Raw genomic sequence first — 19096 nt, forward strand, 5'->3', positions numbered from 1 at the left:
ACAAAACACAGTCAATAATACAGTAGAAAGAAAACAAAGTCTATATACAGTGAGTGCAAATAAGGTCAAATAAGGGAGTTAAGGCAATAAATAGGCCATGGTGGCGAAGTAATTACAATATAGCAATTAAACACTGGAATGGTAGCTGAGCAAAAGATGGATGTGCAAGTAGAGATACTGGGGTGCAAAAGGAGCAAAATAAATAAATACATTATGGGGATGAGGTAGATAGATGGGCTGTATACAGATGGGCTATGAACAGGTGCAGTGACCTGTGAGCTGCTCTGACAGCTGATTCTTAAAGCTAGTGAGGGAGATGGGAGTCTCCAGAATCTCCATATATACATTCCGGAGTCTCCAGAATCTCCATATATACATTCCGGAATCTCCATACATACATTCCGGAATCTCCAGAATCTCCATATATATATTCCAGAATCTCCATATATACATTCCGGAATCTCCATAGATACATTCCGGAATCTCCATAGATACATTCCGGAATCTCCATACATACATTCCGGAATCTCCAGAATCTCCATATATATATTCCAGAATCTCCATAGATACATTCCGGAATCTCCATAGATACATTCCGGAATCTCCATACATACATTCCGGAATCTCCAGAATCTCCATATATATATTCCAGAATCTCCATAGATACATTCCGGAATCTCCATATATACTTTCCGGAATCTCCATATATACTTTCCGGAATCTCCATATATACTTTCCGGAATCTCCATATAATATATATATATATATATATATATATATATATATATATATATATATGACATAAAAGTTATTTTGATTCAATGACAGTTTAAAACAGATGCATTGGCCTTGTAGAGGAATTTTTGAATATCAAATGGTCCCCGGCCCCCATACTTGGATACTTTGGATGCTTGGATACTCCTCGAATACTCTCTCCTCTCTCCTTCTCAAAACCCATTGGAGGAGAATGTCAGAAGGGCGGGACCTATTTACACACCATTACAACACTCAACATAGCCATAGTATGACATTTGCAATGTCTCTATCCGTTTGAAACTTTTTTTGTAATGTTTACTGTACCCTTTTTTAAATTGTTTATTTCAGTTGGTTTATTATCTATTTCACGGGTTTTGGTTTCACATGCCAATAAAGCCTTTGGATTTAATTGAGATGAGAGAGGACGCGAAGAGTGGTCAATTGAGATTCTCCCAATGACTGAATCATTTCCAATTGAGATTCTCCCAATGACTGAATCATTTCCAATTGAGATTCTCCCAATGACTGAATCAAATCGGATTGAGATTCTACCAATGACTGAATCAAATCATATTGAGATTCTACCAATGACTGAATCAGATCGGATTGAGATTCTACCAATGACTGAATCATATCCGATTGAGATTCTCCCAATGACTGAATCAAATCGGATTGAGATTCTCCCAATGACTGAATCAGTTCCTATTGACATTCTCCCAATGACTGAATCATGTCCTATTGAGAGTGTACCAATGACTGAATCATGTCCTATTGAGAGTGTACCAATGACTGAATCATGTCCTATTGAGAGTGTACCAATGACTGAATCATGTCCGATTGAGAGTGTACCAATGACTGAATCATGTCCGATTGAGAGTGTACCAATGACTGAATCATGTCCGATTGAGAGTGTACCAATGACTGAATCATGTCCTATTGAGATTGTACCAATGACTGAATCATGTCCTATTGAGAGTGTACCAATGACTGAATCATGTCCTATTGAGATTCTCCCAATGACTGAATCATGTCCGATTGAGAGTGTACCAATGACTGAATCATGTCCGATTGAGAGTGTACCAATGACTGAATCATGTCCTATTGAGAGTGTACCAATGACTGAATCATGTCCTATTGAGATTCTCCCAATGACTGAATCATGTCCGATTAAGATTCTCCCAATGACTGAATCATGTCCGATTGAGAGTGTACCAATGACTGAATCATGTCCGATTGAGAGTGTACCAATGACGACATCCGTACGACTCCAGTGCATTTCAACGCGTCACCACCCCTTCCCCCCTGAGGAGCTTTTCAAAATCTGAAAGGAGAGGCAGCAGGATGCAGAAGGCATTTTAGCCGTACTGAACCAGAACAAACCGTTTTGACAACGAAATAAAAAATTAAAGTAGGCCAACCGTGACACGCAACCCCAAAACAAGAAGTTTAATCATCAAGTTTCGTTATGTTTTTTTATTTAGAAAAAATACCAAAGACGGAAGGTTGTTGGGAAACTTTGTAGCGGGCTCCCTAAAACACGACCAGAGAGGAGGAATAGGCATCCTCCGAGTCAGTGGAGTTGCTGTGGGTAAGTTTGTAGCTATTTTTTTTAAATGATCTATTATTTCAAAACATGTCAACTTCATTACCTACCAGGCTCGTAGGCAACGATCCCCCAAAAATGTAATACACATTGAACGGGGTGGTTTCGTTCTGACACGCCGCCGAAGACATTTCAACATGGTCTTCATGCAGCGCCCAGTTTTTCGCTTTCTTCGACCATATTTTCCTTGCCTGCAAATCGACATTACTAGACCGTTAGACTTTTTTTTCAAAGCATTATCATCACGAAAAGTATCTTGACAGAAATGCTCCAGTCGTGCGTGCCTCGTTACAATGTATCTATGTTCCAATCGTCGCGTTTTGAACAAGGTAACAAGCAGAATTTAGCCTGGTTACTTTGTTGTAACCTGTCAACCGAGTCACTGCATGAATCATTTGGTTCTCTGCCCTTTGACCCCCCTAAGTGCCCAGGGAAAGTTGTGTGTGTGCGCACGCAAAAGTATGTGGACACCCCTTCAAATTAGTGGATTCGTCTACTTCAGCCACACCCGTTGTTGACCGATGTATAAAATCGAGCACACAGCCATGCAATCTCCATAGACAAACACATACAGTAGAATGGTGTTACTGAAGAGCTCAGTGACACGTTTTCAACTTGGCAAGGTCTTCGGATGCCCTGCTAGAGCTGCCGGCGGTCAACTGTAAGCGCTGTTATTGTGAAGTGGAAATGTCTAGGTGCAACAATGGCTCAGCCGTGAAGTGGTAGGACACACGTAGAGTGTAAACATCGTCTGTCCTCGGTTGCAACACTCACTATCAAGTTCCAAACTGCCTCTGGGAGCAAGAGATCTGTTCGTCAGGAGCATCGTGAAAGTGGGTTTCCGTGGCTGAGTGGCTGCACACAAGCCTAACATCACCATCAGATGTTAATGGTCACATACACACGGTTAGCAGATGTTATTGGTCACAGGGTTAGCAGATGTTATTGGTCACAGGGTTAGCAGATGTTATTGCTCACAGGGTTAACAGATGTTAATGGTCACATACACACGGTTAGCAGATGTTATTGGTCACAGGGTTAGCAGATGTTATTGGTCACATGGTTAGCAGATGCTATTGGTCACAGGGTTAGCAGATGTTATTGGTCACAGGGTTAGCAGATGTTATTGGTCACAGGGTTAACAGATGTTAATGGTCACACGGTTAGCAGATGTTAATGGTCACAGGGTTAGCAGATGGTAATGGTCACAGGGTTAGCAGATGGTAATGGTCACAGGGTTAGCAGATGTTATTGGTCACAGGGTTAGCAGATGTTATTGGTCACATGCACAGGGTTAGCAGATGTTATTGCTCACAGGGTTAACAGATGTTAATGGTCACATGCACATGGTTAGCAGATGTTATTGGTCACAGGGTTAGCAGATGTTAATGGTCACATACACACGGTTAGCAGATGTTAATGGTCACAGGGTTAGCAGATGTTAATGGTCACATACACACGGATAGCAGATGTTAATGGTCACATACACACGGATAGCAGATGTTAATGGTCACATACACACGGTTAGGGTTAGCAGATGTTAATGGTTACAGGGTTGCAGATGCTATTGGTCACAGGGTTAGCAGATGCTATTGGTCACAGGGTTAGCAGATGCTATTGGTCACAGGGTTAGCAGATGTTATTGGTCACAGGGTTAGCAGATGCTATTGGTCACAGGGTTAGCAGATGCTATTGGTCACAGGGTTAGCAGATGTTATTGGTCACAGGGTTAGCAGATGCTATTGGTCACAGGGTTAGCAGATGCTATTGGTCACAGGGTTAGCAGATGCTATTGGTCACAGGGTTAGCAGATGCTATTGGTCACAGGGTTAACAGATGCTATTGGTCACAGGGTTAACAGATGCTATTGGTCACAGGGTTAGCAGATGTTATTGGTCACAGGGTTAGCAGATGCTATTGGTCACAGGGTTAGCAGATGCTATTGGTCACAGGGTTAGCAGATGCTATTGGTCACAGGGTTAGCAGATGCTATTGGTCACAGGGTTAGCAGATGCTATTGGTCACAGGGTTAGCAGATGCTATTGGTCACATACACACGGTTAGCAGATGTTATTGGTCACATACACAGGGTTAGCAGATGTTATTGGTCACATACACAGGGTTAGCAGATGTTAATGGTCACATACACAGGGTTAGCAGATGTTAATGGTCACATACACAGGGTTAGCAGATGTTATTGGTCACATACACACGGTTAGCAGATGTTATTGGTCACATACACACGGTTAGCAGATGTTATTGGTCACATACACACGGTTAGCAGATGTTATTGGTCACATACACACGGTTAGCAGATGTTATTGGTCACATACACACGGTTAGCAGATGTTATTGGTCACATACACACGGTTAACAGATGTTATTGGTCACATACACACGGTTAGCAGATGTTAATGGTCACATGGGAGCAGATGTTAATGGTCACAGGGTTAGCAGATGTTATTGGTCACAGGGTTAGCAGATGTTATTGGTCACATACACACGGTTAGCAGATGTTAATGGTCACATACACACGGTTAGCAGATGTTATTGGTCACAGGGTTAGCAGATGTTATTGGTCACAGGGTTAGCAGATGCTATTGGTCACAGGGTTAGCAGATGTTATTGGTCACAGGGTTAGCAGATGCTATTGGTCACAGGGTTAGGATGCTATTGGTCACAGGGTTAGCAGATGCTATTGGTCACAGGGTTAGCAGATGCTATTGGTCACAGGGTTAGCAGATGCTATTGGTCACAGGGTTAGCAGATGCTATTGGTCACAGGGTTAGCAGATGCTATTGGTCACATACACACGGTTAGCAGATGTTATTGGTCACATACACAGGGTTAGCAGATGTTATTGGTCACATACACAGGGTTAGCAGATGTTATTGGTCACATACACAGGGTTAGCAGATGTTAATGGTCACATACACAGGGTTAGCAGATGTTAATGGTCACATACACAGGGTTAGCAGATGTTATTGGTCACATACACACGGTTAGCAGATGTTATTGGTCACATACACACGGTTAGCAGATGTTATTGGTCACATACACACGGTTAGCAGATGTTATTGGTCACATACACACGGTTAGCAGATGTTATTGGTCACATACACACGGTTAGCAGATGTTATTGGTCACATACACACGGTTAACAGATGTTATTGGTCACATACACACGGTTAGCAGATGTTAATGGTCACATGGTTAGCAGATGCTATTGGTCACAGGGTTAGCAGATGTTATTGGTCACAGGGTTAGCAGATGTTATTGGTCACAGGGTTAGCAGATGTTATTGGTCACATACACACGGTTAGCAGATGTTATTGGTCACAGGGTTAGCAGATGTTATTGGTCACAGGGTTAGCAGATGCTATTGGTCACAGGGTTAGCAGATGTTATTGGTCACAGGGTTAGCAGATGCTATTGGTCACAGGGTTAGCAGATGCTATTGGTCACAGGGTTAGCAGATGCTATTGGTCACAGGGTTAGCAGATGCTATTGGTCACAGGGTTAGCAGATGCTATTGGTCACATACACACGGTTAGCAGATGTTATTGGTCACATACACAGGGTTAGCAGATGTTATTGGTCACATACACAGGGTTAGCAGATGTTAATGGTCACATACACAGGGTTAGCAGATGTTAATGGTCACATACACAGGGTTAGCAGATGTTATTGGTCACATACACACGGTTAGCAGATGTTATTGGTCACATACACACGGTTAGCAGATGTTATTGGTCACATACACACGGTTATGTTATTGGTCACATACACACGGTTAGCAGATGTTATTGGTCACATACACACGGTTAGCAGATGTTATTGGTCACATACACACGGTTAACAGATGTTATTGGTCACATACACACGGTTAGCAGATGTTATTGGTCACAGGGTTAGCAGATGCTATTGGTCACAGGGTTAGCAGATGTTATTGGTCACAGGGTTAGCAGATGTTATTGGTCACAGGGTTAGCAGATGTTATTGGTCACATACACACGGTTAGCAGATGTTAATGGTCACATACACACGGTTAGCAGATGTTATTGGTCACAGGGTTAGCAGATGTTATTGGTCACAGGGTTAGCAGATGTTATTGGTCACAGGGTTAGCAGATGTTATTGGTCACAGGGTTAGCAGATGTTATTGGTCACATACACACGGTTAGCAGATGTTAATGGTCACATACACACGGTTAGCAGATGTTATTGGTCACAGGGTTAGCAGATGTTATTGGTCACAGGGTTAGCAGATGTTATTGGTCACAGGGTTAGCAGATGTTATTGGTCACAGGGTTAGCAGATGTTATTGGTCACAGGGTTAGCAGATGTTATTGGTCACATACACAGGGTTAGCAGATGTTATTGGTCACAGGGTTAGCAGATGTTATTGGTCACAGGGTTAGCAGATGTTATTGGTCACAGGGTTAGCAGATGTTATTGGTCACATACACAGGGTTAGCAGATGTTATTGGGAGTGTAACAAAATGCTTGTGTTTCTAGTTTTAACAGTGCAGCAATATCTAACAAGTAATCTAACAATTCCACAACTACCTAATAACCCCAAATATAAGCAAAGGGATGGAATAACAATATGTACATATACATATAAGGATGAGCGATGGCCGAGCGGCATAGGCTAGATGCAATAGATGGTATAAAATGCAAGATATGTATCCGTGACTAGTTATCCATTAATTAGTGGCCAATGATTTCAAGTCCGTATTTAGGCAGCAGCCTCTCTGTGCTAGTGATGGCTGTTTAACAGTCTGATGGCCTTGAGATGGAAGCTATTTTTCATTCTCTTGGTCCCAGCTTTGATGCACCATACGCAATGTTTGTGTTTAATTGCTAGATTGTAATTACTTTGCCACCATGGCCTATTTATTTCCTTAACTTACCTCATTTCCACTCACTGTATATAGACTTTTTGTTTTCTTTTGTTCTACTGTATTATTGACTGTATGTTTTGTTTATTCCATGTGTAACTCTGTGTTGTTGTATGTGTCGAATTGCTACGCTTTATCTTGGCCAGGTAGCAGTTGTAAATGAGAACTTGTTCTCAACTGGCCTACCTGGTTAAATAAAGGTGAAATAAAATAAAATATGTTAAGTGTCTGCTGGTTTGGTGTGAACCTCGCCACCATTGGACTCTGCAGTAGTGGAAACGTGTTCTCTGAGGTGAAGCGTGATTCATCACTCATCTGGCAGTCTGACGGAGGAATTTGGGTTAGGTGGATGCCAGGAGAACGCTACCTGCCCCTATGCATATTGCCAACTGTAAAGTTTGGTGGGGGAATAATGGTCTGGAGATGTTTTTCATGGTTCGGGCTAGGCCCTTTAGTTCCAGTGAAGGGAAATCTTAATGACAACAGCATACAGTGACAATGTAGACAATTCTGTGCTTTGTTGAAACAGTTTGGGGAAGGCATTTTCCTGTTTCAGCAGTGCACAAAACGAGGTCCATACAGAAATGGTTTGTAGAGATTGATGTGGAAGAACTTGACTGGCCTGCACAGAGCCCTGACCTCAACTAGAGGTCGACCGATTATGATTTGTCAACGCCGATACCGATTATTGGAGGACCAAAACAAGCCGATTTTAATTTATATATATATTGTAATAATGACCATTACAACAATACTGAATGAACACTTATTTTAATGCACAATAAAATCAATTTAATCTCAAATAAATAATGAAACATGTTCAATTTGGTTTAAATAATGCAAAAACAAAGTGTTGGAGAAGAAAGTAAAAGTGCAATATTTGCCATGTAAAAAAAGCGAACGTTTCAGTTCCTTGCTCAGAACATGAGAACATATGAAAGCTGGTGGTTCCTTTTAACATGAGTCTTCAATATTCCAAGGTAAGAAGTTTTAGGTTGTAGTTATTATAGGAATTATAGGACTATTTCTCTCTATACCATTTGTATTTCATATACCTTTGACTATTGGATGTTCAAATAGGTACTTTAGTATTGCCAGCCTAATATCGGGAGTTGATAGGCTTGAAGCACAGCGAAGAGCTGCTGGCAAACGCAGGAAAGTGCTGTTTGAATGAACGCTTAGAGCCTGCTGCTGCCTACCTCCGCTCAGACTGGTCTATCAAATCATAGACTTAAATATAACATAATAACACACAGAAATACGAGCCTTAGGTCATTAATATGGTCAAATCCGAAAACTATAATTTCTAAAACAAAACGTTTATTCTTTCAGTGAAATATGGAACCGTACCATATTTTATCGGGTGGCATCCATCAGTCTAAATATTGCTGTTACATTGTAACAACCTTCAATGTTATGTCATAATTATGTACAATTCTGGCAAATTAGTTACGGTCTTTGTGAGGAAGAAATGGTCTTCACACAGTTCGTAACGAGCCAGGCGGCCCAAACTGCTGCTTTTACTCTGACAGAACAGAACGCAAGTGACACAATTTCCCTAGTTAAAATAAATTAACGTTAGCAGGCAATATTAACTAAATATGCAGGTTTAAAAATATATATTTGTGTATTGATTTTAAGAAAGTCGTTGATGTTTATGGTTAGGTACACATTGGTGCAACGAGAGTGATTTTTTTTCACGAATGCGTTTGTTAAATCATCCGTTTGGTCGAAGTAGGCTGTGATTCAATGATAAATTAACAGGCACCGCACCGATTATATGCAACGCAGGACAAGTTTGTTAACTACACATGGTTGATGATATTACTTGGTTAACTAGTGATTATGTTAAGATTGATTGTTTTTTATAAGATATGTTTAATGCTAGCTGGCAACTTACCTTGGCTCCTTGCTGCACTCGCGTAACAGGTGGTCAGCCTGCCACGCAGTCTCCTCGTGGAGTGCAATGTAATCGGCCATAATCGGCGTCCTATAATCGATGTCCAAAATGGCCGATTACTGATTGTTATGAAAACTTGAAATCGGCCCTAATTAAATCGGTCATTCCGAATAATCGGTCAACCTCTAACCTCAACCCTATCGACCACTTTTGGGATGATTTGGGGGATGAATTAGAGCCAGGCTTAATCGCCCAACATCAGTTGCCCGACCTCACTAGTGCTCTTGTGACTGAATAGAAGCAAGTTCCTGCAGCAACGTTCCATCGTCTAGTGGAGGCTGTTATAGCAGCAAAGGGAGGTACCCAACTTCATATTAATACCCATGATTTTGGAATGAGATGTTCAATGAGCAGGTGTCCACATACTTTTGGTCATGTAGTCTCCTGGATATGAGGTAGATTAGTTTCTCAACTTCCTGTATTGAATTATAATTATGACTGTCTTAAGTTAAAGGTTAAATAAGGGTTGGTATAAGGCATGGTCATATTGTTTTGGCAACATTCACCATCTAGTTTAACATTAACATGATAGTGTACTTTAAAAAAATATTTATTTAACCTTTACTTAACTGGGCAAGTCGGTTTTAAAAACAAATTATTATTTTCAATTACGGCCTAGGAACAGTGAACTGCCTTGTTTAGGGGAAGAATGACAGATTTTTACCTTGTCAGCTCAGGGATTCGATCAAGCAACCTTTCGGTTACTAGTCCAGCACTCTAACCGCTAGGCGACCTGCCGCCCCATGGTAAACCTATGAAACAGTTATTTCTTCCATTTAATTACTTGGGTATTATGCTCTAGGTTGCATTATTGACTGTTATGCATCTGTTTGTGCTGGCCTTGTGCTGAGAGCTTGTTCTGCCTGTTTTGTGCTGAGGGCTTGTTGTTCTGAGAGCTTGTTGTGCTGAGAGCTTGTTGTGCCTGTTGTTTTGTGCTGAGAGCTTGTTGTGCCTGTTGTTTTGTGCTGAGGGCTTGTTGTGCCTGTTGTTTTGTGCTGAGGGCTTGTTGTGCCTGTTGTTTTGTGCTGAGGGCGTGTTGTGCCTTTTGTTTTGTGCTGAGGGCTTGTTGTGCCTGTTGTTTTGTGCTGAGGGCTTGTTGCGCCTGTTGTTTTGTGCTGAGGGCTTGTTGCGCCTGTTGTTTTGTGCTGAGGGCTTGTTGCGCCTGTTGTTTTGTGCTGAGGGCTTGTTGCGCCTGTTGTTTTGTGCTGAGGGCTTGTTGCGCCTGTTGTTTTGTGCTGAGGGCTTGTTGCGCCTGTTGTTTTGTGCTGAGGGTTTGTTGCGCCTGTTGTTTTGTGCTGAGGGCTTGTTGCGCCTGTTGTTTTGTGCTGAGGGCTTGTTGCGCCTGTTGTTTTGTGCTGAGGGCTTGTTGCGCCTGTTGTTTTGTGCTGAGGGCTTGTTGCGCCTGTTGTTTTGTGCTGAGGGCTTGTTGCGCCTGTTGCCATGGATATGTTGACTCAACACACAGATGTTGTTTAATGAAGACTAGCCTGGTGACAATGTAAATCATTCACATCAAAATGATACTAGTAGACCTTTTGTGAGAGGTGTGTACTTGGTTAGACCTATCTGAAACAATAACGCATGCTTAAATAAGTTTGTGCAACTGTTACTCTGGGTCACAAATGATGCACTTTTCCATATTATGTAATGGACCACCTATGGGCCCTGGTCTAAAGTAGTGCACGATATAGTGCTGTTTGGAACGTAGCCTTAGTCTATTGTCTGACATGGTGATTCTGAACCATCCCTGGAATCTCTGACATGGTGATTCTGAACCATCTCTGACATGGTGATTCTGAACCATCCCTGGAATCTCTGACATGGTGATTCTGAACCATCCCTGGAATCTCTGACATGGTGATTCTGAACCATCCCTGGAATCTCTGACATGGTGATTCTGAACCATCCCTGGAATCTCTGACATGGTGATTCTGAACCATCCCTGGAATCTCTGACATGGTGATTCTGAACCATCTCTGACATGGTGATTCTGAACCATCTCTGACATGGTGATTCTGAACCATCTCTGACATGGTGATTCTGAACCATCTCTGACATGGTGATTCTGAACCATCTCTGACATGGTGATTCTGAACCATCTCTGACATGGTGATTCTGAACCATCTCTGACATGGTGATTCTGAACCATCCCTGACATGGTGATTCTGAACCATCCCTGACATGGTGATTCTGAACCATCCCTGACATGGTGATTCTGAAATGGTGATTCTGAACCATCTCTGAAATGGTGATTCTGAACCATCTCTGAAATGGTGATTCTGAACCATCCCTGGAATGGTGATTCTGAACCATCCCTGACATGGTGATTCTGAACCATCCCTGGAATGGTGATTCTGAACCATCCCTGACATGGTGATTCTGAACCATCCCTGACATGGTGATTCTGAACCATCCCTGGAATGGTGATTCTGAACCATCCCTGGAATGGTGATTCTGAACCATCCCTGACATGGTGATTCTGAACCATCCCTGGAATGGTGATTCTGAACCATCCCTGGAATCTCTGACATGGTGACTCTGAACCATCACGTTGGCGGCTCGTCTTTTCCTCGAAGCGGGCAAAGGTGTTTAGTTCGAGGTGTCGGTGTCCACAACATCGCTTTCCCTTTTATAATCCATGATTGTCTGGAGTTTTCGTGTGGCTTTGGCTCGGACCATTTACACTAGGTGTGAGCAGAACATGTTGAGCATCTGATTGGGGTTGACCCCAATTAGTCGACAGGTCGATTCTTTGGTCCTTAGGCTTTTGGTCAACCGATATTGTTTTTTTTGTCGAGCAGATATATGTGTGTATGTTGTGTAAGGACACGCAGGCATCGAATCTGACCTGATTATGCATAGATTATGCATAGAAGTAGACCTATAGGCTACCTGACCTGATTATGCATAGAAGTAGACCTATAGGCTACCTGGCCTGATTATGCATAGAAGTAGACCTATAGGCTACCTGGCCTGATTATGCATAGGCTACCTGGCCTGATTATGCAGACCTAGAAGCATAGACCTATAGGCTACCTGGCCTGATTATGCATAGAAGTAGACCTATAGGCTACCTGGCCTGATTATGCATAGAAGTAGACCTATAGGCTACCTGGCCTGATTATGCATAGAAGTAGACCTATAGGCTACCTGGCCTGATTATGCATAGAAGTAGACCTATAGGCTACCTGGCCTGATTATGCATAGAAGTAGACCTATAGGCTACCTGGCCTGATTATGCATAGAAGTAGACCTATAGGCTACCTGGCCTGATTATGCATAGAAGTAGACCTATAGGCTACCTGGCCTGATTATGCATAGAAGTAGACCTATAGGCTACCTGGCCTGATTATGCATAGAAGTAGACCTATAGGCTACCTGGCCTGATTATGCATAGAAGTAGACCTATAGGCTACCTGGCCTGATTATGCATAGAAGTAGACCTATAGGCTACCTGGCCTGATTATGCATAGAAGTAGACCTATAGTCTACTATTATGCATAGAAGTAGACCTGGCCTGATTATGCATAGAAGTAGACCTATAGGCTACCTGGCCTGATTATGCATAGAAGTAGACCTATAGGCTACCTGGCCTGATTATGCATAGAAGTAGACCTATAGGCTACCTGGCCTGATTATGCATAGAAGTAGACCTATAGGCTACCTGGCCTGATTATGCATAGAAGTAGACCTATAGGCTACCTATTGACTTGGATTGAAATAGCTTCCTGGTACTCATTTTGGGTGCTGGTGCTGTTTATATGTAGGTGCAGGAGCTCCACAATATTTGAGCTAATATTCTATAAGAGGAACAGGAACTTGAGCAGTAGAAACTTTGAGGTGCCGGTTCTCAGCCCCGGTGAGCTCCTGCCCAAGTCAAGCACTTGATCAAATAACCTACAGCTGTGTCTGTCCCGAGCTCACTGGCATCCCGAGCTCACTGGCATCCCGAGCTCACTGGCATCCCGAGCTCACTGGCATCCCGAGCTCACTGGCATCCCGAGCTCACTGGCATCCCGAGCTCACTGGCATCCCGAGCTCACTGGCATCCCGAGCTCACTGGCATCCCGAGCTCACTGGCATGGGAAACTCTGAGGGCACTGAATATTTGATACAATGTTGCAAGTTCGCTAGCACCAGCTTCAGGCCTGCACTAAATTAATAGTTGATAGTGTTTCAAGTTCGTTGCAGACAGGCCATGTGTAGCCAATGTGATTGATTCATAGGATATTTTAGTTTTATCAGGAGATTTTCTACCTGCAGGCTGCAATGTTTTTATTTGTTGGCTGTATGTAGGCTATTTTTACATAGTTGGCAATAGAAGTTACCTTAGGTTTATCATTTTAATTTTGATTAACCACATGGCAATGATTTCAGATATGAAGACATTTATTATATGAAAATGATATAATAATAATAATAATAATAATATATGCCATTTAGCAGACGCTTTTATCCAAAGCGACTTACAGTCATGTGTGCATACATTCTACGTATGGGTGGTCCCGGGGATCGAACCCACTACCCTGGCGTTACAAGCGCCATGCTCTACCAACTGAGCTACACAGAGTGGTAGCAGTGGTAAAATTAAATGAGCTTTCCACAATAGAAAGGTTATCGTCTTCTCTTGTAGTCTGTTACCGGAAACTGCAAAAGCCAGCAGGAGCAGGAGGAGAATTAGGTTAAGTATTATTATTCTTCTTCTAGTTATCTAGATCTCTGGCACCCTTTTGAGGCATCAAACATTAAGCTTAAAGCATCAGACAATCTCAATACATAAAGTTGATTTTATTAACACAGGTGCCTATATATGGAAAAACACATTTAAAAAATGTTGAGGAATCGATTGGTTGATGGAACAGGCGACTTTTGGTCAGACAGCCCAAGTCTGAAGTCGTGTCTGAGTCGTTGAACTGCAACTCATTTTGACTTTGATTGCTTTACGGAGGTCATAGCTTGTCTGCTTGTACATGTCCATATTCCTAGTCACCTTGCCCTGGTTAAATGCTGTGGTTTGCACTTTCAGTTTTTTGCGAATTTCGCCATCTACCCACGTTTTTTTTGTGTGGTTTGCATGAGTTCTAATCGTCATAGTAGCAACAACATCGTCTGATAAACCAGTCAGTGTATACATCAAAACTATTCCCAGAGGTGACCCGGAACATTTCCCAGTCTGCTTGATCAAAACAGAGCCGAAGCACAGATTCTGAAAGGTCAGACCAATGTTGAACACTTCTTACCACAGGTGATTCCTGTTTCAGCTTGAGGGCTTTGTAGCCCCCCCCCCCCCCCCCCCCCGCAAGGGAGATTAACCTCTTGTCTTATGATTTCCCCTGCTCCAGTCTGCTCTGCCTTGGTCCTGATTCTGCTCTGCCTTGGTCCTGATTCTGCTCTGCCTTGGTCCTGAGTCTGCTCTGCCTTGGTCCTGATTCTGCTCTGCCTTGGTCCTGATTCTGCTCTGCCTTGGTCCTGATTCTGCTCTGCCTTGGTCCTGATTCTGCTCTGCCTTGGTCCTGATTCTGCTCTGCCTTGGTCCTGAGTCTGCTCTGCCTTGGTCCTGAGTCTGCTCTGCCTTGGTCCTGAGTCTGCTCTGCCTTGGTCCTGAGTCTGCTCTGCCTTGGTCCTGAGTCTGCTCTGCCTTGGTCCTGATTCTGCTCTGCCTTGGTCCTGATTCTGCTCTGCCTTGGTCCTGATTCTGCTCTGCCTTGGTCCTGATTCTGCTCTGCCTTGGTCCTGATTCTGCTCTGCCTTGGTCCTGATTCTGCTCTGCCTTGGTCCTGAGTCTGCTCTGCCTTGGTCCTGATTCTGCTCTGCCTTGGTCCTGATTCTGCTCTGCCTTGGTCCTGATTCTGCTCTGCCTTGGTCCTGATTCTGCTCTGCCTTGGTCCTGATTCTGCTCTGCCTTGGTCCTGATTCTGCTCTGCCTTGGTCCTGATTCTGCTCTGCCTTGGTCCTGATTCTGCTCTGCCTTGGTCCTGATTCTGCTCTGCCTTGGTCCTGATTCTGCTCTGCCTTGGTCCTGAGTCTGCTCTGCCTTGGTCCTGAGTCTGCTCTGCCTTGGTCCTGAGTCTGCTCTGCCTTGGTCCTGAGTCTGCTCTGCCTTGGTCCTGAGTCTGCTCTGCCTTGGTCCTGAGTCTGCTCTGCCTTGGTCCTGATTCTGCTCTGCCTTGGTCCTGATTCTGCTCTGCCTTGGTCCTGATTCTGCTCTGCCTTGGTCCTGAGTCTGCTCTGCCTTGGTCCTGAGTCTGCTCTGCCTTGGTCCTGATTCTGCTCTGCCTTGGTCCTGATTCTGCTCTGCCTTGGTCCTGATTCTGGCAATCTACAGCCACAATGACCCCCTGCAGGGATCCAACAAGGACCTTATTGAGCGACAAGTCTATTTTACTGACCTCTTGGTGCCTACTTGAAAAATCTAAAGACAGTAGTTGTTAAGGAGTCCATTGAGAAGGAAAGTCTGTCAAGTCTTGGGTCCGTATCCACAAAGTGTCAGAGTCTGTGCTGATCTAGGATCAGTTTAGCCTTTTAGATCATAATGAATGAGGGTATATGGACAGAACCTAGATTAGAATGGATGAGGGTATATGGACAGATTCTAAATCAGAATGGATGAGGGTATATGGACAGAACCTAGATTAGAATGGATGAGGGTATATGGACAGAACCTAGATTAGAATGAGTGTATATGGACAGATCCTAGATCAGAATGAATGAGTGTATATGGACAGATCCTAGATCAGAATGAATGAGGGTATATGGACAGAACCTAGATTAGAATGAGTGTATATGGACAGATCCTAGATCAGAATGAATGAGTGTATATGGACAGATCCTAGATCAGAATGAATGAGGGTATATCGACAGATCCTAGATCAGAATGAATGAGGGTATATCGACAGATCCTAGATCAGAATGAATGAGGTTATATGGACAGATCCTAGATCAGCACTCTTACTCTGGGACACTTCGTGGATACAGGCCCCTGGTCTTTGGCTTGTATTTTTACTGTGATGTTATGGGGTAGCTGACTAGCTGGGGTATGGGATTAATGTGAGATCTTCTGACCGTAATAACAGCATGGTTCACTTGAATGAGATTCGCTACTGAGACTTGCAGAAGCTGAATACTGATTATGGGTTTGGACAGCCCATTGTCTTGATTTGAATGGGTGGGTAGCCCCGGTCTAGGAGGAGGGGACACCTGGCTGATACAGACTTTATATGAAGTACCATAATGTCGTCACTATGACAACGAGCAGCTGGTTATGGTGGGAGTCTATCTACACCGTGTGTGTGTGTGTGTGTGTGATGCTTTCCTTCCTTTGTCTGACATGATTGAAATGGACTTGGTCAGATTTTTGTGACATTAGTCAATTCTCTGTATTGTTATAGAGACATCTGTTAAAAATCAGATTCATTTTTGATTTTATTGTTGTATAACTTGACCTCATTTAAAAATGTCTGAGCATAATCCTGATACAGATGAAATAACCTGTTTTTTTTAATAAAGTTTTTAAATTTGTATACTATGCCCTATGGGCCCTGGTCAAAAGTAGTGCTTCAGAAATGGCACCTTGACCAGTACTTTTGACCCACGGCGTACAGTGTTTTCAGAAAGTATTCATACCCCTTGACTTATTCCACATTTTTGTTGTGTTACAGCCTTAATTTAAAAAATTGATGGAACAGATTTGGTTTTATTTTTTTCTCACCTATCTACACACAATATTCCATAATGACAGTGAAACATGTATTGACAATGAAATAATTTTGTAGAAGCACCTTTTGGCAGCGATTACAGCCGAGTCTTTCTGGGTAAATCCCGAAGCGCTTTCCACACCTGGATTGTGCAACATTTGCCTATTTTTATTCTTTAAAAATGTCTTGCTCTGTCAAATTGGTTATTGATCATTGCTAGACAACCATTGTCAGGTCTTACCATAGTTTTGCGTTAGATTTTCAAGTAGATTTATCTCAGCCACTCAGGACGGGTCACTGTCTTGGTAAGCAACCAGTGTAGATTTGGCCTTGTGTTGTAGGTTATTGTCCTGCTGAAAGGTGAATACATCTCCCAGTGTCTGGTGGAAGGCAGATTGAACCAGGTTTTCCACTAGGACTTTGCGTGTGCTTAGCTCCATTCTGTTTCTTTTTTTTTATCCTGAAAAACTCCCTGTACTTAACAATTACTAGCATGCCCATAACATGATGCAGCCACCACTATACTTGAAAATATGGAGAGTGGTACTCAGTAATGTTTGGGGAAAATACAATACAACACTTTGTATTCAGGACAAAAGTGTAATCGCTTTGCCAATGTATTTTCAGTCTGACTTTAGTGCCTTGTTGCAAACAGGAAGCGTCTTTAGGGATATTTGTTATTCTGTATGGGCTTCATTCTTTCCCCTCTGTCATTTAGGTTAGTATTGTGGAGTAACAAATGTGTTGGTCCATACTCAGTTTTCTCCCATCACAGCCATTAAACTCTGTAAACTGTTTTAAAGTCACCATTGGCCTCATGGTGAAATCCCTGAGCGGTTTCCTTCCTCCGTCAACTGAGTCAGGAAGGACGCCCGTATCTTTGTGGTGACTGGGTGTATTGATACACCGAGTTAGGAAGGATGCCTGTATCTTTGTGGTGACTGGGTGTATTGATACACCGAGTTTGTATCTTTGTGGTGACTGGGTGTATTGATACACCGAGTTAGGAAGGACGCCTGTATCTTTGTGGTGACTGGGTGTATTGATACACTGAGTTAGGAAGGATGCCTGTATCTTTGTGGTGACTGGGTGTATTGATACACTGAGTTAGGAAAGACGCCTGTATCTTTGTAGTGACTGGGTGTATTGATACACTGAGTTAGGAAGGACGCCTGTATCTTTGTGGTGACTGGGTGTATTGATACACTGAGTCAGGAAGGACGCCTGTATCTTTGTGGTGACTGGGTGTATTGATACACTGAGTTAGGAAGGACGCCTGTATCTTTGTGGTGACTGGGTGTATTGATACACTGAGTTAGGAAGGATGCCTGTATCTTTGTGGTGACTGGGTGTATTGATACACTGAGTTAGGAAGGACGCCTGCATCTTTGTGGTGACTGGGTGTATTGATGCACTGGGTTAGGAAGGACGCCTGCATCTTTGTGGTGACTGGGTGTATTGATACACTGAGTTAGGAAGGACGCCTGCATCTTTGTGGTGACTGGGTGTATTGATACGCTGAGTTAGGAAGGACGCCTGCATCTTTGTGGTGACTGGGTGTATTGATACGCTGAGTCAGGAAGGACGCCTGTATCTTTGTGGTGACTGGGTGTATTGATACACTGAGTTAGGAAGGACGCCTGTATCTTTGTGGTGACTGGGTGTATTGATACACTGAGTTAGGAAGGACGGCTGTATCTTTGTGGTGACTGGGTGTATTGATACGCTGAGTCAGGAAGGACGCCTGTATCTTTGTGGTGACTGGGTGTATTGATACGCTGAGTTAGGAAGGACGGCTGTATCTTTGTGGTGACTGGGTGTATTGATACGCTGAGTCAGGAAGGACGCCTGTATCTTTGTGGTGACTGGGTGTATTGATACGCTGAGTTAGGAAGGACTTTATCTTTGTGGTGACTGGGTGTATTGATACGCTGAGTTAGGAAGGACGGCTGTATCTTTGTGGTGACTGGGTGTATTGATACGCTGAGTTAGGAAGGACGCCTGTATCTTTGTGGTGACTGGGAGTATTGATACACTGAGTCAGGAAGGACGGCTGTATCTTTGTGGTGACTGGGTGTATTGATACGCTGAGTCAGGAAGGACGCCTGTATCTTTGTAGTGACTGGGTGTATTGATACACTGAGTTAGGAAGGACGCCTGTATCTTTGTGGTGACTGGGT

The 19096-nt window shown here is 43.2% G+C and overlaps 1 protein-coding gene across 6 annotated transcripts in view; it reads left to right on the plus strand.

The window, feature by feature from the left end:
- Positions 1-2069: 2069 nt before the first annotated feature.
- LOC124046767 (ninein-like) overlaps positions 2070-19096 on the plus strand; it is a 75699-nt gene continuing 58672 nt past the window's right edge. For all 6 annotated transcript variants that reach the window (XM_046367512.1, XM_046367509.1, XM_046367510.1 and 3 more), the window contains exon 1: positions 2070-2344. The gene's annotated coding sequence lies outside the window, so the exon portion shown is untranslated. The remainder of the gene's footprint in view (positions 2345-19096) is intronic.

Source organism: Oncorhynchus gorbuscha, linkage group LG10 (assembly GCF_021184085.1).
Source record: "Oncorhynchus gorbuscha isolate QuinsamMale2020 ecotype Even-year linkage group LG10, OgorEven_v1.0, whole genome shotgun sequence".
NCBI lineage: Eukaryota > Metazoa > Chordata > Actinopteri > Salmoniformes > Salmonidae > Oncorhynchus > Oncorhynchus gorbuscha.